Raw genomic sequence first — 27,980 nt, forward strand, 5'->3', positions numbered from 1 at the left:
TACCTTTCACAGTTTCACTATCCATCAAGGCTATGGACCTGCACCAACACCTTCCGTTTGCAAATACCTGACATGCCAGTCCTTCCCAGCAGATAAATATGTGCATGAGATATGATTGGAGAGCTTACATTTTTGCCACAACCTGATATAGTGTGTTGAGTGAAGAGCAGAGAGGGAGCTTTGCACAATCACAAGGGAGATCTTCAACAGTACAATTAAGCAGGAAGAACGGAGGCAGATGGGACTTTCGTGAAGCATGAGCACACAAGGTACTCGCACAGTGCAGAGAGAGGAGAGAGATATAGAAAGATATAAAGGATCGTATACAATATCGCTATGGAGAGAAAGATGTAAGAAGCGCTGAGCCAGTGCTGAATGATATGGTATATGTACAGATATAGCTCCAAGTGACACAAAGTGCACACAGCTTGCAGCTGGAGTCAAGAGAGCATGGGCAGGTGTGATCAGGCAGAGCAACGCAAATAACACCTCTTCCCTTCTCAACTTAGTTTTTTTTTTTTTTTTGCATACACCCGTTTGGAGTTATATTGCCCTGGAGGGAAAGAGATTGGAATATTTATTGTTTAATTACCTCGTCCCCTGCACAGTAGGAGATGGGGTTTTGCAATCACTTGTGTGTGTGTGTGTGTGTGTGTGTGTGTGTGTGTGTGTGTGTGTGTGTGTGTGTGTGTGTGTGTGTGTGTGTGTGTGTGTGTGTGTGTGTGTGTCCGGGCCGTAACGTTTTTACCATTTGAGCTATTGACATCACATTTTCACAAAACCTTTACTATGATAATAGGGAAAAGGCAAATTTATAATTTTGTCAAAAGGTCAAAAGGTTAAAGGTCAGTGTCACCTAATATAATCTTTCATCTAATTGACCTGAAATTTAAATTTGCCATTGGAGTTTTGTCATCAAATATTCAACAAAGCTTTATTATAAGAATACGGAGAAGGCAAATTAATAATTTGGTCAAAAGGTCAAGGGTCAGCATCACATAAATCGTCAATTTTCATCCGATTGACCTGAAATTTAAAGAATTTTCATATTGGGTCACATAATTGGTTCACCAATCAAATGCTAGAAGCTGTTTTTTTTTTTAGATCTAAAGCTGCAAGGTCAAGGCTGCAGAAAATAACCAATTTTTTTTTTTTTTTTTTACTGTTTTCGTTATTGTGAGCAGATAGTAGGGTACGCATAGCATAATATACGAAAAAAACTCACATAACCCCAAAAAAATTGATACAAAAGGTTTTTCAATGGATTCTGGTACCATTGGGCATGCTAAATAACATACTAAAAATCTAGTAACATCTGACTTCCGGAAAGGGGTCATTTTCAAGATGGCGTCCAAGATGGCTGCCGGGAGCTTAAAATTGCCATCTTGGACGCCATCTTGAAAATGACCCCTTTCCGGAAGTCAGATGTTACTAGATTTTTAGTATGTTATTTAGCATGCCCAATGGTACCAGAATCCATTGAAAAACCTTTTGTATCAATGTTTTTGGGGTTCAACCATATATTGACCCCTCTAATACGGAAGAATACGGAGACGTCTGAATTCAAGCGGACGCGGCAGGCTTTGCATTTTCAGATGCTTTCTAGTTGTCTATTTATTACTGTCACATATGAGAATTTCATTTGTAGAGAATATTAATGTTAAGATCATACTTTGTGTAGGTATCTTCTTTTCCCAAACTTATAGCTATATTAAATAGAAGAAGATGTGGGAATTTTCCCCTTGCAGTAGTATTGACTTCAACATTTTAGTTGTCGGCAACTAGGCCTTAAGCCTGGTGGTACAATTCCTGGCAAAATTGAGTCTACCCAACTAGCTGGGCTCATGTTCTTGACACACATGACATTAGATATTCCTGATTGATTATGTTTTATATTTTCTTACGTAAGCTTCATCTCACCAAAAATACATTAATAAGGCCTGTTCTGGTGCTTGTCTGACATTATCCACCTGAAATGACCTTAATTTGTTTGAAACATATGCAATGGGATTATTTTAGGACATTGCCTTTCTCATGAGATGAAACATTCTTCAAAAGGGCAGACACCAAGATGAAAATAAGGGCGGGTCAAAATTCTGACCTACATACATCATAAATATATGATATCTAATTATGGCAAAAAAGAACAAATTCCAAAGCATGAAAGTGTAGATTGCAGGGAATACTGTGGAACAGAAAGAGAAAAAGCAAACTGGAAGCCCACGTGCACATCTCGATGACTTATTCTGACAAAGCCACCATCAGGCTCCTTAGTCCATAGCCTAATCTTATTCTACCTGTGTTGTTTCCCAGAAGTGCACACAATTTGCATGGAAATTGGAATAGCTTGTCTTTTCCAAACCTATTCACAAATTGTAACAAGCTAGCTGCGGTGTAAATCAGCGTTTTGTATCGATTTCCATTCTGGCTGCTCTTCAATGCAACCCACCTTGTCCCATTAAATCCGTTACAATTATCTGCCATAAGCTGGTTTGAAAACGGTGATAAAGCGTTATCAATTAATACTTTTCAAAAAGATGCACAAGTATTATTAAGAAACAACGTTCAAGGCCGCATCAAATACAATTGGTGTATCTATCTATAATTCCAGTAATCTCTGTGTGTTTGTTTGTACGTTTGTACGTTTGTACGTTTGTACGTTTGTACGTTTGTCTGTGACCGCTGTTTCTCGACAACCACGGGTCCGATATACTTTTAACTTGCCAGGTATATTGCTGGGGACCCGAGGATGTGCCTTTTCAAGGTTTCATATTAATCGGACAATTACTTACCGAGCTATGTCCAAAAAACGATTCAACCAATCAGAGAGCAGCGAGCTATCGCGTGTGCCGAACGTGGCGGACACACTCTGCCTCGGATGGCACATTTGAGAGCGTATTCATTTATTTCACGTTTGCAAACTATGTTGGCGCTATGTTGGCGTTAAACGATGTTTTAAAACTAATAAAAACCCCGGGGGGATTGTCACTGTACTCGCAAGCCGTTCGCCGTTCGCTTTGGCGTTGCGAATGAACCAAAACATTTCATGTACCAAACCATTTCATGTAAAGCGTTCGCCGTTCGCTTTGGCGTTGCGAATGGACCAAAACATTTCATGGACCAAACCATTTCATGTAAATAGAGGGGGGGATATAATTTTAGATATAGATATAGTACGGGCATGCCCTAGTTTATACAATGCATACAATTGTTTCAATACAACAAATGCAAATACAATAGAACAAATACAATTTTTTTTTTTTTTTTTTTTTTTTTACAGGATCGAGGCTCGTGAAAGAGCTAACATTTATCACACAAAAAATCAACCAGACACACAAAGTATATAAAAAAGGGGAGCGGTAGACAAGATGGGGAGAGAAGGGGAAACACACAAACACAACATTTGAGAGCAGGGAGAAGTGTGGGAGGGAGAGGGCTTGGGGGGAGGAGGCGTGGGAAGGGGGGGGGGGGGGAGGGTGGGAGAAGTATAAATCACAAGGACACTGCAAGGACTTCCAGGAAAGAAGTTGGCATTTCAAAAAAGTGGATCTGGGGTGAAATTAGCGGGGGAAGAAAAGATCAAGGTTTTGGATGGGGGAAGATAAGAGATGGTGGTGAACAGCTGTTTTAAAGACCTGGAGGGTGGAGTGGGATTGAAGGGAGTGGGGGAGTTTGTTCCAGAGGTGGGAGAAGAGAGGAATGAAGGAGTGAAGGTGAGCAGAGAGTCTTGATTTTGGCAGTTTAACCATAAGAGGGTTGCAGTCAGATCTTGTGCGACCTGTAGGAATATTTGGGGGACAGAGCCCAGAGAGAGCTGGGGGAGCAAGGCCGGAGAGGAGTCGGTAGAAGACGGAAAGACCACCTACCTGCCTGCGTTGAGTGAGTGAAAGGCCCTCGGAGTTTGCTTCATCGCAGGAGATTCCAATGATTCTGAAAGCTTTGGTTTCAACAGCGTGAAGACGAGCTCGGTGTGAGGCAGGAGCACCAGCCCAGAGGGGGGAACAGTACTCCATTGAGCTGCGGATGAAAGCCTTGTATGTGGTGAGGAGCTCAGGTGTGCCAAGGAAGGACTTCGCACGACGGAGGATGCCCAGTCGGCGACTGGCTTTGGAGGCCAGATTTGAAATGTGGTTTTCCCAGGAAAGATCATGGCAGATAGTGAGACCCAAAAGCTTGAGTGACAGAACTTCTTGGAGAGGATTATTCAGAAAGTGGATGGGAGGGTTGTCCAGTCGGTCTTTTCGGAGAGACATCGTAAGAGTGTGAGATTTGTCAGGATTGAAAGTTTCATGTTTATATCAAAAAATTATGCACTTTGCTGTCTTTAAGTCTCCAAAATATTATACAAGTTAGTAAAAGTTTATAATTGAAGAAAGCTCGACTTACTAGCCGGTAAAGGCAATGTTTCGGAGAGTCTCCACTCGCCTTGGTCATGGCAGATGCTGAAGTGTAGAAGAAGATTGAGAATCGCCACATGACTTCCACCAGTGGTGCGGTGAGTTGGTCTGTAGACCAATCCAGGCGTCACGTGACAGTTGCAGACGGCACGTAATATACGTCTGCACCCAGACGTATTTACCAGAAAAACAAGTATTTACCGCCATTGATGCAACCTCTTTTACAACACCTTATTTAACACGTTAAATTATGTATTCGTCCCTGTTGTTTGTGTCCTTTATGACATCATAAAAACAGTAAGTTTACTGTTTGGAATAATCTTCAATTTTGCTTGACTGGCAGACTGAAGCAATTATTGCTTCACCACGCTGTGCACATGTACGCTCAAGACAAGTCGACATGGTACAATTTGCCAAATTCAGAGCCAAAGTACTGCTAAGCTGCGTGTGCATCTTCCGATTTGTGTTCCGATCCATATTGGACGGTGTTTAAAATATAAAATTCAATTGAAATTAAGTAGTTCCTCGATCATAGATTGACGTATGTAGATAGACATATTCAATTATTGACGTATGCAGACGGAAGCCTCTCCTCAGTGAAAAACACACGAAGGCCTGCGGACTCTCAGACTGTGAGAAACAAGATTCTGTGGTCTGATGAAACCAAGATTGAACTGTTTGGCTTCCGTCTGGCCACTCTGCCATAAAGCCCAGACCGGTCGAGAGTTGCAGTGATGGTTGTCCTTCTGGAAATTTCTCCCATCTCCACACAGGATCTCTGGAGCTCAGCCAGAGTGACCATCGGGTTCTTGGTCACCTCTCTTACCAAGGCCCTTCTCCCCGGATTGCTCAGTTTGGTCGGGCGGCCAGCTCTCGGGAGAGTCCTAGTTTTTCCAAACTGCTTCCATGTAAGAATTATGGAGGCCACTGTGCTCTTGGGAACCTTCAATGCAGCAGAGATTTTTTTGTAGGCTTCCCCAGATCTGTGCCTCGACACAATCCTGCCTCTGAGCTCTGCAGGCAGTTCCTTCGACCTCATGGCTGGGTTTTTGCTCTGATATGCATTGTCAGCTGTGACACCTTATATAGACAGGTGTGTGCCTTTCCAAATCATGTCCAATCAATTGAATTTACCACAGGTGGACTCCAATCAAGGTGTAGAAACATATCAAAGATGATCAAGAGAAATGGGAGGGCACCTGAGCTAAATTTCAAGTGTCATAGCAAAGGGTCTGAATACTTATGTAAATGTGATATTTCAGTTTTTTATTTTTAATAAATTTGCAAAACTTTTTAAAATCCTGTTTTCTCTTTGTCATTATGGGGTATTGAGTGTAGATTGATGAGGGAAAAATGAATTTGAACGATTTCAGCATAAGGCCGCAACATAACAAAATGTGAAAAAAGTGAAGGGGTCTGAATACTTTCTGAATGCACTGTAGGTGGCATTTCATGTCTGGGTCAGGTCTCTGCAGTGATTGCCTGGCAGTGGTGGAACAAGAGAGTGTTTTCCAGGTGTTGTGAATTATGGAATCATCTGGAATCAATTATGGAATCATCTGCTTGCATCTGTTGTGTCATCCTCCTCAATTCAGTCTTTCGAATGTACTACCCATCACAACCTCATGCACATCCATTTTGTTCCTCTCTGGGTCATTATAACCCGTTTTCATGTTATTCTTTCTTTTGATACCCATTCCCCTAGAGAGTTTATAAACGTGATGATGCCCTTTGTCATTTAGCTCCTCTATGTGCCGAGACCCGTGTATAAAACTGTCATCTTTCAACCTCAAAATCAAGCACAGTGGGTTTCAATACAATGTTATTTATCAAGTAATGTTTTCCATGCCAGATGATTCCCTGGAGCCTTCTTCTTTCATATGCAGCCCAAGGCTGCAGTTTAGCATCATTTGCTGAGGGCACGGCTGTGCTGCTGATGCAAAGCTGTCTGTAGGTTAAGCCAGGAATTTGGAATTTCTCCATGGTGTCGGTGGAAGTGTACCTACTCTTCACGAAGAACGCAGTGGGATTCCTTAACGTCCATCAACTAATGCCAGCAGACACGACACCCGTTTAATGTCCATCCGAGGGACGGCACACACATTGATGAATTACCCACACAAGAAGTTTCGAGCTGGGATGAGATTCAAACTTCTGATTATAGATGTTATTCATCAAGCATTATAACTTCTGAATAATGACCTACATGAATGAAAACGTTTTTTTTTCAAATCTACAAATACAAGTAAATCAAAAGGAGTTTTCATTAAGCATCACAGGCTGGACTGTTTGAAATTGCAATGTTATTTTCTGTAAACTTTCAAATTTTTCTTCATTTTCATGTTTTTGTTTAGCGACACTTAATCGATGACCAGACGGTGGTGTAATTACCCTGCGCTCGCGAAGCGAAAAGCATGGTTAAGCATTCAGGTGCGTACGTGTGCCGTGTGTCCATGTGTGCCGTGCGTATCTGCATTTAAAAAATTCATTTTCTCGGCAACCTTTGGTCCGATTGACACGAAACTTTACCAAAAGAAGCGCCTCCACCTGTATAATTTTTTTATTCATAATTATGACATCATAGGTCACGTGGTACGGACACCATCTTGGAAAAACGTTACACCTCTATATCTCCCAAACCACTCAATGGAAAAAATTAAAACATGGCTCATTGTAAAGAACTCCATATGTGAAGTAGGTGTTGTTAACGATGACGTCATTGGTGCCATAATTATGACGTCATAATTCGACAGGGACAACACTTAGTCTGATCAGTTTGAAATGTATTGGGCGTGATCTATGCAACAATTATATTAGAGAATATAAATTTATGATGTCATCGCTCACGTGGTCTGGCAGCCATATTGGATCAAAGGAAAAAAATGTTCGAAAACAGAAGAGTTGGCTCACAATAAGTTGACTGCGCAGGGTAAGTATTCTATGAACACCATCTAGTTGTTAGAGCGTTCGCTCCAAGTCTGGGAGGTCAGCGGATCAAATCCTAGCCGAGTAATATCAAAGACTTAAAAAATACAATGTGATCAGATAAAATCAGAATCAGAAAGAAAAAAAATCAGAACAAGTACAGATACATTCAAAGCACACCGCCCCATGCCAAATAATTAAATATGCTGCAGCGCGGCATTGCCGGGGCGCCTCCGGCGCCCGGCAATACCGCAGTGCAGCTCATTGAGGCTGCATTGGGAGGGAGAGGTGTACACTAATTGATTGATTAATTGTATAATTAAAATCAATAAAAGATTATCACAAAATATTTTTATAATCAATTGGCTAATCGCATAACTAAACCACTAGTGCTTCATCCGAAGATGTATCTTTTAGAAATTTAATTAAATAAGTCATTTATAAAAAATTAAATAATTAATTGATTACTCAATAAATAATTAATCGATTAATCAATAAATAATTAATAGATGAAATGATTAATCAATAAATCAAAAATATCCTTGATAGCCACATCACTTGGTCACTCATGTCCAAATATTAGCTTCCCAGCTCAAAAGGTGCCTGAGATATTGGCCAAATGAGAAAGAAAATAAATAAATGATTAATAATGAAAAAATAATAATAATAATCATAAAAAAATTAAATTATTAATCAATTTGGTCAGAGAACACATAAACTACCACTATTTCATCAGAATCTGTAACTTTAAAAAAAAAATTTTTTTTGTCATTAATCGAATAATTAAATAATTAATCGATTAATTGATTAATTAATAAATCAAAAATATCCTTTGCAGCCAAATCACCTGGTCATTGGCATGTCCAAATATCAGCTTCCTAACTCAAAAGGTGCCTGAGTTAATGGTCAGAAGAGAAAGGAAATTTGATTAATTAAATAAGTACTTAATTAATCGCTAATAATTAAATAACTCCTCCATTTATTGATTAATCAAAAAAAAAAATACCGTTTTTGACAAAGGACTTGCTCACTATTGTGCCGAAATTTCAGCTTCCTAGCTCAAAGGATGGCTGAGATATCGTCCGGACAAACAAACAAGAAAACAAACAAACAAACAAGGAAACAACCAGAGTGAAAACTGAGTACTCTCTTTCAGCGTGCGTCACTGCCGAGCCCCCTTCGGTGCCCAGCAATGACGATTTGCAATGCCTGGAGATGGCATAGGAAAGGAGCGGTGTACAAAAATGGTGTGTGGTATGTGATTATGTATGCTTCCTTGCTTGGCGCTCAACATTTAAAAGTTTAAGACACGGACAATTCTCATAGATTGGCATCTATGAAGGGAAGGAGCTTCCTCCTTAGGAAATACCCCGTTGAGTAAGTTGAGTGCAGTGAGAAAAGTGGCGCCATTGTTATGACGTCATTGATGGTACGCAGAGTACCCCGGGAAGTGACGGCTCTTTCCTCCAAGCTCAGTGGTTGTGGTTATCTTGTCTAACAGTATTGTGTTGTGTCATGTTTGTTTGTCTGTATACCTATGTGTGTGTGTGGCAGTTCCACTGTGAGCCTTAGATCATGTAAAGAAAAAATATCTGTTATTGTTCGCTTCTCTAATATTATGATTAAATTTTTGATGCATGTAGATCTACCATATAAAACAAAATGTCTGTTTGTGTGTTTGTGCAGATGTCTGTCCCCTTTCATGAGGACAATTTGAGTCGGGTTTTAAAGGCCAATCTTTTAATACAAATGTGTATTCACTGCGGTCTTTTTTTTTTTGAAGATAAAACAAACTCAAAAAACATTTTCCATAAAAGAGTAATTATATTGTCTCTTCGACTGGAATTGTAGATGGTGGCTTGAAAACCGAGCCTCAAGGGCGGTGTACAGATGTGTTTTTTAAAATAACAATAAACACAAGGGGCAAGGAGGTGAAATTCACTGCATGTGATGCTCAACTCACGTAGAGTAAAATACGTATTCATTTATGTCAGGAGGATGTCTAATAAATAAAGATACAAGTACACATACATTCAAAGTACACCGCCCCATGCCAAATAATTAAATATGCTGCAGCGCGGCTCATTGAGGCTGCATTGGGAGGGAGAGGTGTACACTAATTGATTGATTAATTGTATAATTAAAATCAATAAAAGATTATCACAAAATATTTTCATAATCAATTGGCTAATCGCATAACTAAACCACGAGTGCTTCATCCGAAGATGTATCTTTTAGAAATTTAATTAAATAAGTCATTTATAAAAAATTAAATAATTAATTGATTACTCAATAAATAATTAATCGATTAATCAATAAATAATTAATAGATGAAATGATTAATCAATAAATCAAAAATATCCTTGATAGCCACATCACTTGGTCACTCATGTCCAAATATTAGCTTCCCAGCTCAAAAGGTGCCTGAGATATTGGCCAAATGAGAAAGAAAATAAATAAATGATTAATAATGAAAATAAATAAATAATAATCATAAAAAAATTAAATTATTAATCAATTTGGTCAGAGAACACATAAACTACCACTATTTCATCAGAATCTGTAACTTTAAAAAAAAAAATTTTTTTGTCATTAATCGAATAATTAAATAATTAATCGATTAATTGATTAATTAATAAATCAAAAATATCCTTTGCAGCCAAATCACCTGGTCATTGGCATGTCCAAATATCAGCTTCCTAACTCAAAAGGTGCCTGAGTTAATGGTCAGAAGAGAAAGGAAATTTGATTAATTAAATAAGTACTTCATTAATCGCTAATAATTAAATAACTCCTCAATTTATTGATTAATCAAAAAAAAAAACTTTTTGACAAAGGACTTGCTCACTATTGTGCCGAAATTTCAGCTTCCTAGCTCAAAGGATGGCTGAGATATCGCCCGGACAACCAAGAAAGCAAGAAAGCAAGAAAGAAAGCAAGAAACCAGAGTGAAAACTGAGTACTCTCTTTCAGCGTGCGTCACTGCCGAGCCCCCTTCGGTGCCCGGCAATGACGATTTGCAATGCCTGGAGATGGCATAGGAAAGGAGCGGTGTACAATAAGGACACCTGACATAAGGCAGAGGCTTCAGACTGTGGCATGCTCACGAGGCTGTTCCGCCTAATAAACTGTTCCAACCCGTCATTTCTGACGCACTTTTATCCTAGTTATAAAATAATACTGAATCAACATTTCATGGCATGTGCTTGGTATGAAGGCTGCACAATGAAAACTCCACTCACAGATCATTTCACATCTTTTCGGAGAACAGACGATGACATTTATAGCCCATGGACTTCGAAGAAATGTTTGAGCACTAAACTATTGCAGGTGCCAGATTGAAAGTTATCGGGAACACCATAGTTCCCTTTGGGGGACAACTTGTGCCAACAGCTGAGTTGTTCACCTAAGAGGGAGTTGGTGAGATGAACTTTGCTGTGGATTACACCTGAGGTTGTTTGCAGGCATAACTAGAATGGCACTCAGTAGAGCCAGGCTGAACAGTCTATGTTTTGAATCCCTCTGATAGGCCGGATCTGCATCCGGCCCTTAACCAAAATCTATTTGGCTTGTTCTTTGTCTAAATAAAATTGACATTGTCATCTACACAACTCAACCATCAATTTTTGTCATAATCCATCCACAACTTTTCCTTGAGATATTGTGCTATATATATATCATTTTTGGCCCCATCTCTTAAAGGTGAAGAATCGCTGAGAAATTCTAATATCTGGATCCGTATCCGAATCTTCACCAAAACCGAATCGATTCTTCCTTGTCACACACCCAATCTGTGGACCGAGTTTTGTCCGAATCCTTCCATAACGTTTTGAGATATCCTGCTCACGGACTGACAAACAGACAGACAGACAGCGGTGAAAACATAACCTCCGTCCACTTTTGGTGGCAGAGATACTAATCCTGGTTTAGAATTGCAAATGTCATTGATTTGAATTGTCTTCTACTCAGCTGTTGTGGAAGATTGCTGAAAACTTTCAAAACAAAGCAATATGAAAATGAGTCCTGCAGTTATGGATCATTGTAAAGTTTAGTGCTGTGTCAAGTAGGCCCTGAAATCAATTCTTGTGATTTTTAGAAATCCGAATTTGTGATACTAGCAACGGTACCCGCCCTAAGGGTGGGGCTTCAATTGGGAGGCCCAAATGAAAAAGCAAAATATCATAAATTGAAGGCTTTTTATTTTATTTTAAACGATTTATATAAACATCCGTTAAATCATATCACACGCAAATCATCATAATCTAAACATTATTTGTAGAATTTCAATAAAAGCCACATCACTGTTCATATCGGTAAATATTATTCCATCGTGTTTGGAAAAACTGTAAAATTGGAAAAGCAATATAGCCTATTTTACTCCAGGGGGTCCCAGGATTACCCACCCAAATTTCGTTGCGATCGGTTCAGCCGTTTTTGCGCTACTTGGGAACAGACGGACGGACAGACAGACATTTGGTGAATTATAGTAAGATAGTTTCATTTGTAACTCTAACCTAGTGCTAGACCGTTTTGGCAGACCTGCATTAAGCTCACACTAATGTCTCCAAAGCAGTTTAGAAACTATCTTGCATATTACGATCACTCCTCACTACGATTTGTCACGACTGAGAAAGGTTACTTTGAAAATTCCCACTTACAATATTGAACAGAACACAATCATTTCATATTGCTGCAGTGATATTTAGATTTGACGACCAATGTCAATATTGTTTGTGGAGCTGACATCAAACTAAAATAAAGTAAAATGAAGCCTGTGCTAGATCTGTATATCCGTTTCTAATGGAATGGAAAACAGCTTGACTGAACTCCACCAAATTTAGTATTCATGCTTAGGATACCCAGTGTCAGGTCATCGGCATCAAATAAATCTTCACCCCCCTCTCTCCGCACGACCAATCTCCCTCCTCTTCCACAAGTGTAGGGAGACGACATGTGATATTCCCCTGTACATGTGGAAGAGTGCAAGTGGTTTAATCACTTACCCTGCTGGACGGAGGTGGTATTGCGGCTGGGAAATGATGCCAATTCTGAAAACAATAATCCTCTCACTCCCAGAGAGAGTATTGACTAGTTTAGTAAAAAAAAAACAAAAAAAAAAACAGCTTGATAGAATGCATCGAACCAACTTCATCACGTTTTGGTTACTCCGTATATCGATGGTCTTAAAAACATGACACACAACATACATGACACACTCCCTCCTACAATGGCTATCGAAATGAATAATTCAATTAAATAATAATGATAGCATACTTCACAAATCAAGAGAGCATAAGTAGAAGTCTGGTAGTCCAGGAAACTTGTTTATAACAATGTGTGAATTCAACTCAGCAAGCTGCCTCGGAAGGAAGACTAGAATGAATGGGAAGACAGGATGTGTGAGTTGGAGAGGTCAATTTTATTAATTTTGCCTCATCTTATACCAGCACATTCATAGAGTAGTGTCTGTAAATTGGCCACAGCTGGTCTCATTTAATCCAACCATATTAGTTCCCACATTAAACATTCTCCCATGAAGTTGACCTGATTTATCTTTGGTATCGGCACAACTGGCAGCAACGGTTACAATAAGCCTGAAGGATTTATATTTCAAGTGTCATGTTTTTCTTTTCAAAAATATATAAATTCCAATTCCAATTTCAATCAATCATCAATCTTTATATATTTAAATTATAAATAAAGTTTTGATTCTGTTTGTGTTTCTCATTTAGCGCGTTTTTCGTTCCACGGGAAGGTGATGAAGCGGTGAACACTTGAAATTCCAAAGAGCGCTTTAAAATTACAGTATGGTTTGAAGAGACCTCTTAGTAGTAGTGATTTTTCAGCACAGTTTCAGGCAGGAATATTGCCCAATTAAGACAGAACCAATAATTAAAAGCACAATCTACAATATTAATCTTGATGATATTGAACATGACTTGCCTTCCCACAGCGTAGACCTCAGGCCAAAACGGTGTGCAAAGAAGAGGCAGTTGCTGAAGTCCTTGGAGCTTTTGGAACATCTCCAAAAGAGTCAGCACATGGGAATCTTTACAGCTGAACGTGTCAAAAACCTCAATTCACAGGATTTTCCAAAATACTACTGTGGGGGATCAAGCTGCTCACGCGTTATTGCCCAAGACAAGAAAATAATCAAGCAAGATGCCAATTTTCTTGATCATGTTTTATTCAGTGAAGAGGGTAATTTTCAGTTGAAAGGCAGCATGAACATGCATAATTGTGTTTATTTGTACGGTACCAAGGAGGAAATTTCAGAGGAAAATTGTAGAGGAATTCTCCAGACTTTCCACAATCCATGGAAGGAAATCCAAGAAAAAAAGCAGACATGTTGAATGGAATCACAACCGAGCAAATCATTAATAGAATGGAAATGCAGGATGCTTCGAAAATATTGGTACTATTTGGATTATGCCTCTAATGAACATTATTAATTGTAATTATAATTTATTTTTCAGGTTATGTTTGAGGAAGTTGGGAAATTGTCTCCACCAAGTTTCATTAGTCCAGAGTAAATATGTCATACACAGCACAATCATTAAGTAGAATTGTAGAATGGTACCTTGAGATGAAGTCTGTGATCCAGACTCAATGACTTACCACAAACATTTCAAACTGAGAGACCCCCCTTGCCCCCCACACCCCTCACCCAGAAAGAACTGTATTCTTCACAATGTCAAGAAGTTCCAGAAATAAGGAAACTGTTCACAATCTGAAGAAATCAGAGGGAAAGAGGACTGGGCCTTCAGAAGGTAATATTGAAGGAGTGAGAAAGGAAAACCTGTCACTAAAAGTTCAAGGACATCTAAAAGTTCAAGGACATCCTCTTGCCGACGCTCACAAGAGTTTGATCTTTCGCACGCTGCTGTCTTTCAGATCCTGAGGAAGTACTTGAAACTGTATCCACACAAAGTGTAGATGAAACACTCTCACAGACACAGACAAGGCAGCTAGAGTAATTATGTGTCAGTGATTCATTGAGACAATATAGGCGGATGGGAACTGTATTAACCAGGTGTGGTTTCTGAAGAGGCCCACTTCCACCTCAACTGTGTTGTGAACAGCCAAAACTACCACTTCTGGGGAAGTGAATGCCCTGATAATCATGGTCTTCAAAAACTCTGGCACAGTGTGAAGTGCACGGTAAGGGTTTTCATGAAGGCCTATGACATTATTGGACCTTTTTGGTTCAAAGATGATTAGACTGCAGTTTTTTTTTTTTGTATACAAGATCGAGGCTCGTGTAAGAGCTAACATTAATCACAAAAAAAATAACGGACACGCAAAACATACAATAAAGGGAGCGGGAGACAAGATGGGGAGAGAGGGGGAAGCACACAAGTACAACAGCAGAGAACAGGGACATCGGGAGATCTGTGGGAGGGAGAGGGATTGGGAGGACGAGGCATGGGAAGGGGGGTGGGGGTGGGAGAGGTATAAAACACATGGACACTGCAAGGACTTCCAAGAAAGAAGTCGGAATTTCAAAAATGTGGATCTGGGGGGAATTAGTGGGGGTAGAAAAGATCAAGGTTTTGGATGGGGGAAGATAAGAGATAGTGGTGAACAGCTGTTTTAAAGACCTGGAGGGAGGAGTGGGATTGAAGAGAGTGAGGGAGTTTGTTCCAGAGGCGGGAGAAAAGAGGAATGAAAGAGTGAATGTGAGCAGAGAGTCTTGATTTTGGCAGTTTCACCATAAGAGGGTTGCTGGCAGATCTTGTGCGACCTGTAGGAATATTTGGGGGACAGAGGACAGAGAGAGCTGGGGGAGCAAGGCCGGAGAGGAGTCGGTAGAAGACAGAAAGACCACCAACCTGCCTGCGGTGAGAGAGAGAAAGGCCCTCAGAATCAGCTTCATCGTGCTTCTCTTTCGTCAATAATGGATGGGTGAACTAAATCTCAAATGAAAGACCAGGGCCATCTCTCTAGACGTCCCTTGAGCTTTTTCTACTGTCTGGCCACCAGCCTTGCTTTACAAGCTGTCTGCTAATGGTATTCGAGGTATGCACATTTGCCTCTGTGCTCTTTAGCCTGGGTTCAAATCCAGACCCAACTATAAACCGTCAATGTGGTGTTTCACAAGCAGGGTTGTTTATCAATGTGTGTGCAGTCACTTGATAGACATTACACTGGGTGTTTCATCTGACAGCATTAGTTAGTGGACTTTAAAAATCCCAAGGTGTCCTTCACGTAGAGTGGGAAACATCTTGCCGGCACCCTGGAAAAATTCTTGCTCCAATCTACAGGAGGCATTGCATCAGCAGCATTGCTGTGCCCCTATGAGAACTGATGCAAACCCTCAGCCATGTGCTGCATACAAATGATGAAGAAATTGTATCTCTCAAAGCAGCATTTTTGGATTGACCTTATTCTTTGTCTGCATCAATGGCCTTGTTTGAAAAAAAAAAAAATGTCACATTTCACTAATTGCTACAACCTGTGCACAAAGTATACCCATCCTTCTCAAAAGCATGCTTCTGTAAGGTCCACCTCTGCAGATGTGGGAAAAAATAATTAATTGGTCAGCTACCAGGAACATGCCTTTCAATGCAAGAAAAATCCGGTGCTCTTACTCTGTCCCTACACAAGGATTGGCTTTCTAACCCGAGCCAGTTTACTTCTCTGCCTAAGCCCTCGAAGAGTTGCCATCCCTGTAGCTCCTTGGCCTCATAATCTGGCACAATATTGAGTGAATCACATCTCCAAACTGTCATTGAAAGCTGGCTTAGGCCTCGGTAAGTATTCTAGTTACAGAGCTAAGTCGATTCAAGGTGACCCAGAGCCTATTATAGTGGATATATATTGAGTATGAGTTCCCACTCCTTGTTGGTTCAACTGCTTCCATCTTGCCTCCCTGGAAGCAATTGAGTCCATTGAAGTTCTCAATACTAATGGCATATCTCAGCAGGAGGCATTCACAAGGTTTGCTTCCAGCCCACCAAAGCCAGGTTGATGGACTCTCAGTTTTCTATCTCTTGAGTTCAGGCCTCACCCCTCCCTCATGCCCTCTCTTTCCTCTGTTCTCCACCATCGTGCCCAGGTTGTCTGCATTCTCCAGAATCAAACACGTGGATACTCTCCCCAATTATAAGGTGAACTCTCACCTCCATTCCTTCAACCCTCCATAATTTTCTCGTCTGTGTAACCGGTTACCCGAGTCTCTTGTCATGCACGTTTCCTTCCATCATTCAAGAGTGCTGCTCATCATCTCTTGATGCATTCTTCCATACCTACTCCTACTCTCTTCTTCTCTTACTAACCTGCCTTGCCCTGCTCGCATTCCTTTCTTTCTGCCTATATATATATATATATATATATATATATATATATATATATATATATATATATGTGTGTGTGTGTGCTGTCTTTGGCTCCCTGTTCTTCTTTGCACTTCTGTCAGTCTGGGAACTTGCTTCCCTCAATCATTTAGGCCCTTCATGAGCCTAGATATCTGAATACAAACAAAATATTTTTACAGCCCTTGCAAATTATTAGCATGAGAGATTAAATTAACCACTGATGAGGAAAATTAATCATAGAACAGCATGATGGAACAACCCAAAAATGCATTTTCCAAATAAAAAAAATCTGTGGGTAAACTAAAATAATGTGCAGGCCTAACTAACTGATAACAAGCGTTACGCCTAGGTCCCCCATCAGTGAAGTGATGTGAGTTGACAAAGTGGAAGATGCAAGGCGGCCATCTTGGATTTTGACATAGCGACCCAATTTTCAATAGCGTTCTTCCTTATGCGTAGATACACCCACACACCAGATTAGAAGTTAGTAGTTCGTTTATTTTTCAAGATATTTCGCTCACAAGGTTCAGACAGATATATATGGTGGCGGCCATATTGGATTTTGACGTGGCGACCCAATTTTCAATAGCGTTCTTCCTTATGCCGAGATACACCCACACACCAGATTTGAAGTTGGTACTTCGCTTATTTTTCAAGATATTTCGCTCACAAGGTTCAGACATACATGGCGGTGGCCATCTTGGATTTTGACGTGGGTTGCACCCACACACCAAATTAGAATTGGGTCCTTCGCTTTTGCACGCATGCACGCACGTACGCACGCACGCACGTATGCATGCCCGCATGCACGGACGGCGGGACGCATGCATGCAGGGACGGACGCACGGACGGACGCACACAAGGACGGAGGGGAAAACCACAGTCCCCCTTTCGCTCCGCGGTGCGACGGGGGACAATAAGCTCTAACTGAGCAAGGTGTACAATATGTGGTTCTCAAGTTATTAAATAATGGAAGTGAAAACATCAATATTGTATATGTATGTGCAAGTCTCTTCCTCATATGTGGTGATTTAAATTGTCACCATGCCAGTTGGCTGGGTGTGGGTACCTCTCTCACCAGCCATGGCTCCTCAGCAAAGGACTTCTGCGACTCACTGGGACTGACACAATCTGTCAATTTCCTGACCCAGATCTCAGTCAACGGAGCATGTTCTCTTCTGGACTTGGTTATGACTAACTTCCCTGAAAATGTCTGCTGCTCTTCTTCTGCTCCAATCGGCTGATCTGATCATGTGCTTGTCAAAGTGGACATCTCTCTGACCATTCTCAGAGAGCCTTCTCAGCGTCGACGAGTCTGGCATTTCACTCAGGCCAACTGGCACGGTCTTCAAGTAGCCATCAATCATCTGGACTGGTCTCCCATCTCGACCGCCTCTGACATCAACTCAGCCTGGGAATTCTTCCAAAGTAAATTGCTCTCTCTCATGCACAGATTTATCCCATCTCGTCTTCAGGTGTCATACCCTTCCTCCCGTCCATGGTACACGGCATCTTGTGGCGAGGCTGTTGCCCAGAAACAACTTGCCTTCGTCTCCTGGAAAGCAAACCCAAAGGAAGGAAATCTCATTTCCTTTCACAAAGCCCAAAACAAGTGTGTGTCCACCCTCAGGAGAGCCAGGAAACAATATCTCTCCGTTCTCAAGACCGAACTCTCTTATCTGTCTCCCTCTTCCAAATCCTGGTGGCGTCTGGTCCAATCTGTTTCTGGTGTTTGTTCCCCCTCCATCCCCCCCCTTACCTCAAATGGCCACACAGCTGACTCCGCACATGAAAAAGCTGAATGCCTCAACTCTGTGATTGCCTCTAAATCTTGTGTCCTAAACCCATCCCTCTCTGTACCCACCTTACCCAGTCGTACCCAGCTGCTCCTGGACTCTGTCTCCTTTCCTCCTGACAAGGTGGAAAAGTTTCTGTCAACCCTCGACTCTTATTATGCAACTGGACCTGACGGCATCAGCCCACGGGTCCTAAAATCCTGTTCTTCCACTCTTTCACTCCCTTTCTCTGTTCTCTTCACCCTCTTTTGCTCAAGAACATCTGCCATCTGCTTGGAAATCAGCCAACATCACCGTTTTACACAAAAAGGTGCAAAAACAGATCCTAGCAACTACAGACCAATCAGCCTTCTCCCAATTATCAGCAAAGTCATGGAATCCATCATTGCTTCGGATATGAAATCTTTCCTCTTCTCCAATGGCTTGATCTCTGATCATCAATTTGGTTTCAGACCAGGTCACTCTACTCTGGACATGCTGCTTCTGCTGTCTCAACAATGGATGGAGGTCCGCAATGCCAAACAGGAAATTAGAGCTGTCTCCCTTGACATATCACATGCCTTCGATACGGTCTGGCACCCCGCTCTGCTCACCAAACTCTCCTCCTTTGGTATCCATGGAAATCTCCAGGCATGGCTGGCGAACTTCCTCTCTAGTCGTAGTCAACGTGTGGCCCTGAATGGGTTTCTCTCATCTCCTCTTCCTGTTCAGGCTGGAGTTCCGCAAAGCAGTGTTCTGGGCCCCGTGCTTTTTCTGGTCTTCATCAATGATCTCTCTGACTCTCGTGAAAATCCTCTCTATCTCTTTGCTGATGACTCCACTCTCTGCCGCTCCATTCCTCATTCCTCAGATCGGCAGTCTGCAGCCTCCTCACTCTCTGCAGACCTGGACAAAATCACAGACTGGGCAAACAAGTGGAACATGTCTTTCAATCCTGACAAATCTCACACTCTTACGATGTCTCTCCGAAAAGACTGACTGGACAACCCTCCCAACCACTTTCTGAATAATCCTCTCCAAGAAGTTCGGTCGCTAAAGCTTTTGGGTCTCACTATCTGCCATGATCTTTTCTGGGAAAACCACATTTCAAATCTGGCCTCCAAAGCCAGTCGCCGACTGGGCATCCTCCGTCGTGCGAAGTCGTTCCTTGGCACACCTGAGCCCCTCACCACATACAAGGCTTTTCTCCGCAGCTCAATGGAATACTGCTCTCCCCTCTGGGCTGGTGCTCCTGCCTCACACCTAGCTCGTCTTCACGCTGTTGAAACCAAAGCGTTTAGAATCATTGGATCTCCCGCGATGAAGCTATCTCCGAGGGCCTTTCACTTACTCACCGCAGGCAGGTTGGTGGTCTTTTCGTCTTCTCCCGACTCCTCTCCGGCCTTGCTCCCCCAGCTCTCTCTGGGCTCTGTCCCCCAAATATTCCTACAGGTCGCACAAGATCTGCCTGCAACCCTCTTATGTTTAAACTGCCAAAATCAAGACTCTCTGCTCACCTTCACTCCTTCATTCCTCTTTTCTCCCGCCTCTGGAACAAACTCCCTAACTCTCTTCAATCCCACTCCTCCCTTCAGATCTTTAAAACAGCTGTTCACCACCATCTCTTATCTTCCCCCATCCAAAACCTTGATCTTTTCTACCCCTGCTAATTTCACCCCAAATCCACTTTTTTGAAATACCAACTTCTTTCCTGGAAGTCCTTGGTGTCCTTGTGTTTTATACTTCTCCCACCCCCTCCCCCCCTTTCCACGCCTCCTCCCCCCAAGCCCTCTCCCTCCCACACATCTCCCGATGTCCCTGCTCTCAAATGTTGTGTTTGTGTGCTTCCCCTTCTCTCCCCATCTTGTCTACCGTTCCCCTTTTTATATACTTTGTTTGTCTGTTTGATTTGTTTGTGTGATAAATGTTAGCTCTTTCACGAGCCTCGATTCTGTATACAAAAAAAAAGAGAAAAAAAAGTCGTATTGATCATGGTTCATTTCAACGCAGTTTCTGCGGATGCTTGTCTCACCATCAGGGTAATTAATCGATTGCTTGCACAATCAAATCAGAGCAGGTGATGTGATTAACAGAATACATAACCGCAACAATGAAAAGTGTGATCAGCATAGCCAGGTGCAAGGCCTCAACTTACATTCAGTTTTGTTTCCCTCAATATTATGCAGCCCAATATTTCGACATACATCCACAGTGCCTTCAGAAAGTATTCACACCACTTAACGTTTTTCACATTGTGTTGGGTTACAGCCTAAATATTAAATGGTTTAAGTTGAGATTTCTTTTTTGTCACTGATCTGCACATAATATTCCATCAAGTCAAAGTGGAATTTTTCTTTCAGAATTTTTTGCAAAATAATTAAAATTAAACACAGAAATATCTAATTTACATAAGTATTCAACCCCCTGAGTCAACACTTCATAGAAGAGCCTTTTCAATGATTACAGATTCAAATATTTTGGGTATATCTGTATCAGATTTGCACATCTGGATTTTGGGAGGTTCGCCCATTCTTCTTTGCAGATTTGCTCAAGCTCTGTCAAGTTGGATGGGGAACATCGGTGAACAGCAATTTCCACGTATTTCCACAGATTCTCAATGGGATTCAAGTCTGGGCTTTGGCTGGGCCACTCAAGGACTTTCACATTCTTGTTTTGAAGGATCAAGGATTTGCCTGTATTTGGCTCCATTCATTGTTCCTTCAAACCTTACAAGTCTCCCAGTCCCTTCTGCTGAAAAGCATCCCCATAGAATGATGCTGTCACCGCCATGCTTCACAGTAAGGATGGTGTTATATGGGTGATGAGCTTTGCTCCATTTCCGGCAGACATAGTGCTTTGCATTCTGGCCGAAGAGTTCAATTTTCATCTCATCAGACCACAAAAGCCTTTGCTTCCCTCAATCCTTGTCTAAAATAATCTGCATGAACAGTAGATTCATACAGAATCAAAGATTCTCGGAGTCTTTTACGTTCCTTTTTGCAAACTCCAGGCATGCTGTCATGTGCCTTTTTCTCAGGAGTGGTTTCCATCTGGCCACTCTCCCATAAAGCCTAGATTGGTGATGTGTTGCGGAGACAATTGTCCTTCCAGCAGGTTCTCCCATGTCAGCCACAGAACTCTGTAGTTCTGACAGAGTGGCCATTGGGTTCTTGGTCACCTCCCTGACCTGAAGAGTCTGGGTAGTTCCATATTCTTTCCATTTCCTAATGATGGAGCTCACTGTGCTATTGGGAACTTTCAACACTACATATTGTTTTATACCCTTCCCCAGATCTATCCCTCCATACAATTCTCTCTCGGAGTTCTACAAACAGTTCCTTGGTCTTCATGGTAGAGTTTCTGCTCTGACGTGCACTGTCAACTGGGACCTTATATAGAAAGATGTGGTTCTTTCTAAATCATATCCAATGAATTGAATTGGCCACAGATGGACTTCAATCAAGTTGGGGAATTATCTCAAGGATGATCAAAGGAAATTGGATGCACCTGAACTCAATTTGGAGTGTCATAGCAAAGGGTTGAATACTTACTGATTCTCAAGACATTTCAGCTTTTCATTTTAATTATCTTGTAAAAAAAACTACAAAAAAGTTCCACTTTGACATTATAGGATATTATGTGTAGTTTGCTGACAAAATATTATCAAATTAATCCTTTTTTTAATTCAGGCTGTAACACAACAAAATGTGAAAAAAGTCAAGTGGTGTGAATACTGTTGCGGATATGGGATTTGCATCCATCCATATCCGCTTGTAAATATTCCCCTATTTCCTCAATACTTCCCAACTCTCCCCAATCCCCCATTCCCTAGTCCCATTTTCTGTAAACAACACTCTGTAGACCCGACCTCCCCCTATTTCCCCCATTAAATGTCGCACCCAGGTTCACCGCATCTCATGTAAGACAACTATAGGACATCTTGCTAGTTATTCTTAGTCTATGTCAGTTAAGGATTCGTTTCCATTAATTCTGACCCTTCGTTGCACCAGAATGTGATTGTATGGCACCGTTAGGAAGTTTAGGACCTCCCAATACCTCCCCGCAGCTCTTCCTCACAGTTCAGCAACAACAACAACAACAACAACAACGAGCGCAGGGAGTGCGCGTCCTCACTCCGGCTTGGTTGGTAGGGGTGGTGGGAGGGCACCAGGCCTTCCCAACGAGCCGCCATCGGACATGTGCTCGACGGGGTTACCAAACAGGGGCTCCCTGGCGGCTCCTCGTCAAGGGCAGAGCCCGGTAACCCCCGCACCCAATGGAAGCGGCGGACCGGCCCCAGTGGGGCGGAACCAACCAGCCGAGGGCGTGTCACTCCCCGCTGAGCATGCGCAGTGAGAGGGAGGTGATGTGAGATGCGCGCTGAGCTTGGAGCAAGCAAGACCACCTCCGAGCGCTGTGAGACCTCCCTGCATCTTTTGAACCGTGCTTTATCCTGTCCCCGAGCCAAGGTGCACCTTGTGCCATCGACCTACCTGTCCATTCCTGCCATCAATCCCTGTGTAAGTCTACCTTGTCCGTTTGTCCGTGGTCTGTCTGGGAATAGATAAGACTGTATTTAAGTGCCCATCTCTTCTGTGTCTTTACCTCACTCTGCCTTGTAATCTACCCCCTTTTCTCCACCACTGTAATTATACCCTCCTCCGGAGGTCTTGAGAACTGTACCCCTTGCGTCGTTTCATCTATCCCAGTCGTCGTGTCCTTTCCATCATTGATTTAGCATAGCGCGATTTGGCCAACGTCTGGGTGAATCGGGTGAGTGTAAAGGGAAGAAACAGGGAGCAACTGTTCGGCCGCGGTTACCTCCGCTCGGTAAATAACATCCAATCCGCGGTCCGTAACAATACTTTCTGAAGGCACTGTGTGTTTATAATTAATCTTACTTCCTGTGACATTTTAGCTGCTGGATGGTGAAGGGTAAAAAGGTTGTGAAAATCTAATTCCAAATTGCTGACATACCTCTGATTTTGTTTCTGTCATCTGATTGTGCTGAAAATTTCCTGTAGATATCAAGAACCAAGAAAAAGTGAGAAGAATACGTATCACAAAATTTGAAATCGTAAAATATATTTGCAAAAGTATTGGCACAGAACACGTCAACTTCCAACCTGTATGTGCATGTTTTTCCATTGAAACCAGAAAATAAAACTCGGTTGTTAACAAAATGCCAGCAGGTAAAGAGTTGAGTGGCCTTCGGCGTGGAATGGTTATGGAGTGTGAGATTTGTGACGTTTCTGTCATAATGGGTCCACCTAAGTCGACTTTGGAAGATGTCCTTTGGAATCCATGGGTCATGTTAATGTTGAAAATACGACAACGAAGCGAAATATTTTGACAGATCAGGTGCAAAGAACATCGAGTGGTGCACTTCGAGTGTATTTCGAGTGGTACTGAAATATTTACTGAAAGTTATCAAAGTGCTTATGACGTGGTCTGACGAGTCAAATGGGGGGAAGCATTGACTAATCGACCGAAGTTTGGAATTGAATGAACAGTTGCAAATAAATAATGCTGCATATTTCCTTACAGTACAAATACTTTTCGTAATGTAATCTACTGCTACCTCTTTAACCACCCAAATTGGTCAAACAATCTTCTTGGGTCAGCCAGGGGAAGCTGACTCTTTAATGAACCGCTTTGCCTTAAAGCGACAGGAACTTGAAATTTGTTCAGGGTTTGGGCGATAACTTGTTCACTCTTTGGAAAATACACCATGGGATCTTTATCTTCCACCAGCTAACGATCTTAGGAGCGGAGTACCACAGACTTAATATGCTTCAAACATGCTGCTTCCTTGCTTGACACTCAAACATATATATATATATTGCTACGGTTTTGAGGTTTGAAAAAGTTAGCCTAATAAAGGTTAAAGTTTGCCCCCCATAGATAGTCACACGAGCAACATGTAGCCTCATTTGTAGTATAGTTATTTCTTAGTATGTGTGAGAATAGGCCCTTTCCAGTGTTAATTCTGCGTTGTGTAAAGCCAGGAAAATAGGCCCTACTGCCACCGATCATCCTACATCCGTACCCGCAATACAGTTTGTTAACGTTGGTTCATTTTGGGCGAGTTAACACGAGGGAGGCGGAGGAGGGTCGGGGCAGAGTCGACGCAGAGCGGCAGAGGCGATGATGGTAAGCATGAGCCGCCAATCAGAGCTCAGAGGTGGTGGCGTCAGAGGGCGTGGTGAGAAGAGTCTGGTGAGTTCCAGAAGGTTCGCGGGGCGTGCCTATATAACCCGCTGCGCAAAGCCCTCGAGAGGACTTGCAGAGGAAAGAGAGGACTTGCGTCACAGGACTTTCAGAGAGGGGACTTGATGAGAGAACTCGCATTGTACCACTTGATGAACTTGACCATCGCATGAAAACGCGCGCGCCAACCAACACCAAGGCATTGAGGAAGAAGAGTTGGTCACTAGATATACGCGAGCAGAGCCAGGCAGGTTTATAACGAACTTGCGCGTTTCAGCCAAGCGAGTGAACGAGGCTGAGTAACCGCCCTTTGCCGTAAAAGCCGACCAGCCCTTTGCCGTAAAAGTCCTCTCTACCGTTCGCCCTGATATATCGCCTTTGCTCGAGAGCCGCGCTACGTGGCCCTGCCTTGGCCGATCTCCATCTTTGCGGACGTGCCGGGGACCATGGAGAGCTGGACGAGGACCATCCTTGGACGCGCTGGGGAACACCTGCTCATCTGCAATACCCCGTGTGAGTGTGAGGCGGGCCGTGTCCTTGGGATAATTAAGACTGTATAAGGATTTATCTGTGTCTCTTCGTCCTTGAGCTGTATATACGTATAATAATAATTAAAACAATCTGTTCTTTCTTCTTGATTCGATCGTCTTTGTGGTTTCATCATTGACTAAGCGTGGCACAAATAAGATCGCTTAAATCGGGGTCCATTAATTATAACTGCGCGGATCACGTGTACACAAACTGCTCGGCATACTCCAACCTCACGTTGTTCGTGTGAGGCTTGTTTCCTCGCTTCCAGGGCAGCGCGAGTACTTAGGTACGAACGAGAATTTGGTCCCGAAACCCTATTTGGCGCTGTCCGGAAGGGACGTTGCAAGCCCCGGTTCCGCCAGGCCCAGTAAAGACAAGGGGATTAATCCCCCCTTGATAAGGGGAGAAGGCCGGTGAGAGAACCGCAACAATATATATTTTTGGACACAGAATCAAGGCTCGTGTGAGGTCTAACACATTAAACACGAAAACATGTACGGACCCATAAAACATACAATAAGAAAAGGGAGCGGGAGACAAGAGGGGGAGGGGGGAGAGGGGGAAGCACACAAGCACAACAACATTAGAGAATACGGATGTTGGTAGATCTGTGGAAGGGGGAGTGCTGGGGAGGAGGGGGAAGGGTACAAAGCAAATTAACACGACGAGGAATTTCAGAAAAGAAGTTGGAGATTTAAAGTGGTTGGTTTGGGGTGTTTTAATGGGGGTAGAAAAGATCAAGGTTTGGATGGGGCAAGATGGTGATGAAGATGGTGGTGAACATTTGTTTTAAGGACCTGGAGGGAGGAGTGGAATTGAAGAGAGTGAGGGAGTTTGTTCCAGAGGCGGGAGAAAAGAGGCATGAAGGAGTGAAGGTGAGCAGAGAGTCTTGATGTTGGCAGTTTCACCAGAAGAGGGTTTCTGGCAGATCTTGTGCGACCTGTAGGAATATTTGGGGGACAGAGCACAGAGAGAGCTGGGGCAGGAGAGGCCGGAGGCCAGGAGAGGCCGGCCGGAAGGCCGGAGAGGAGTCGGTAGAAGACGGAAAGACCACCTACCTGCCTGTGGTGAGTGAGTGAAAAGCCCTCGGAATTAGCTTCATCGCGGCAGATTCCAATGATTCTGAAAGCTTAGGTTTCCACAGCGTGAAGGCGAGCTTGGTGTGAGGCAGGAGCACCAGCCCAAAGGGGGGAGCAGTATTCCATTGAGCTGCGGATGAAAGCCTTGTATGTGGTGAGGAGCTCAGGTGTGCCAAGGAAGGACTTCGCACGACGGAGGATGCCCAGACGGCGACTGGCTTTGGAGGCCAGATTTGAAATGTGGTTTTCCCAGGAAAGATCATGGCAGATAGTGAGACCCAAAAGCTTGAGTGACAGAACTTCTTGGAGAAGATTGTTCAGAAAGTAGATGGGAGGGTTGTCCAGTTGGTCCTTTCGGAGAGACATAGTAAGAATGTGAGATTTGTCAGGAGTGAAAGACATGTTCCACTTGTTTGACCAGTTTGTGATTTGTCCAGGTCTGTGGAGAGTGAAGAGGCTGCTGTCTACCGATCTGAGGGTTGGGATATGGAGCGGCAGAGAGTGCTGGGAGATGAGAGAAATCCATTCAGGGCCACACGTTGACTGCGACCAGAGAGGAAATCCGCAAGCCATGCATGGAGATTTCCATGGATACCATCAGAGGAGAGTTTGGTGAGCAGAGCGAGGTGCCAGACCATATCGAAGGCATGAGATTTGTCAAGGAAGACTGCTCTGATCTCCTGTTTGGCATTGAGGACCTCCATCCATTGTTGAGACAGCAGAAGCAGCATGTCCAGAGTAGAGTGACCTGTTCTGAATCCAAATTGATGATCCGAGATCAATCCATTGGGGAATAGGAAGGATTTAATGTCAGAAGAGATGATGGATTTCATGACCTTGCTGATAATTGGGAGCAGGCTGATTGGTCTGTGGTTGCAAGGATCTGTTTTTGCACCTTTTTTGTGTAAGGCGGTAATGTTGGCTGATTTCCAAGCAGATAGAAGATGACCTTGAGCAAAAGAGAGACTGTGTGCGGTGAGAAAGAAGCGCCATTGTTGTGATGCTGCTGGTACTCAGAGTGCCCCAGAAATTGACGCTACTTCCCCCATGCTCGGTGGCTGTGTTTATCGAATCTAACAGTCCTATGTTGAGTCTCGTGTATTCATCTGCATGTCCATGTGTGTGTGTGTGTGTGTGTGTGTGTGTGTGTGTGTGTGTGTGGTTGTTCCACTATGAGCCCCAGATCCAATGAAAAAAGACCGCCAAAGACAATGTGAGTCAATTGCTCCAACAAAACATAAGCTGGCGCGTAATGACATAAATGCGAATTACTCGATCATAATGGACTGTACAAAGACTCAAGTGATTGATGGCATGTTTTATTTAGAATACAATAATAGATTGTTGCACTTGCTTTTATTGAGATATATGTGATGTACTTTCTCATACTCCTGGCAACCCGAAATTTGTCAGCCATATTGATTGTTATTTTCGTAAATGGAACTTTTGTTGTGGATGTTTGGTTGAGAGGTTAAAAGCTCGTTTCTCTCTCCACAGACTGTTTTGGGTTTCAGTAACATGGCTTGACATGCATGGTGAGTATGCCAAGCTTCCCCTGCATGAGTTGAGGGCGGCCTTCATCTTGCAGTGGACTGAAATAGGCTGGCATGATGTTGGTCTTTGAGGAACGTTTACAAGTTATTTGAAATAATCATAACCATCCAAGCTGTTACATCAATTCAAAATAACAAAAACATTTATGACTATTGGTCTTCTGTTATACGCAACTGGACTTGTTCTTCATAG

This window comes from Myxine glutinosa, chromosome 1 (genome assembly GCF_964187855.1).
Source record: "Myxine glutinosa chromosome 1, kmMyxGlut1.1, whole genome shotgun sequence".
Lineage (NCBI taxonomy): Eukaryota > Metazoa > Chordata > Myxini > Myxiniformes > Myxinidae > Myxine > Myxine glutinosa.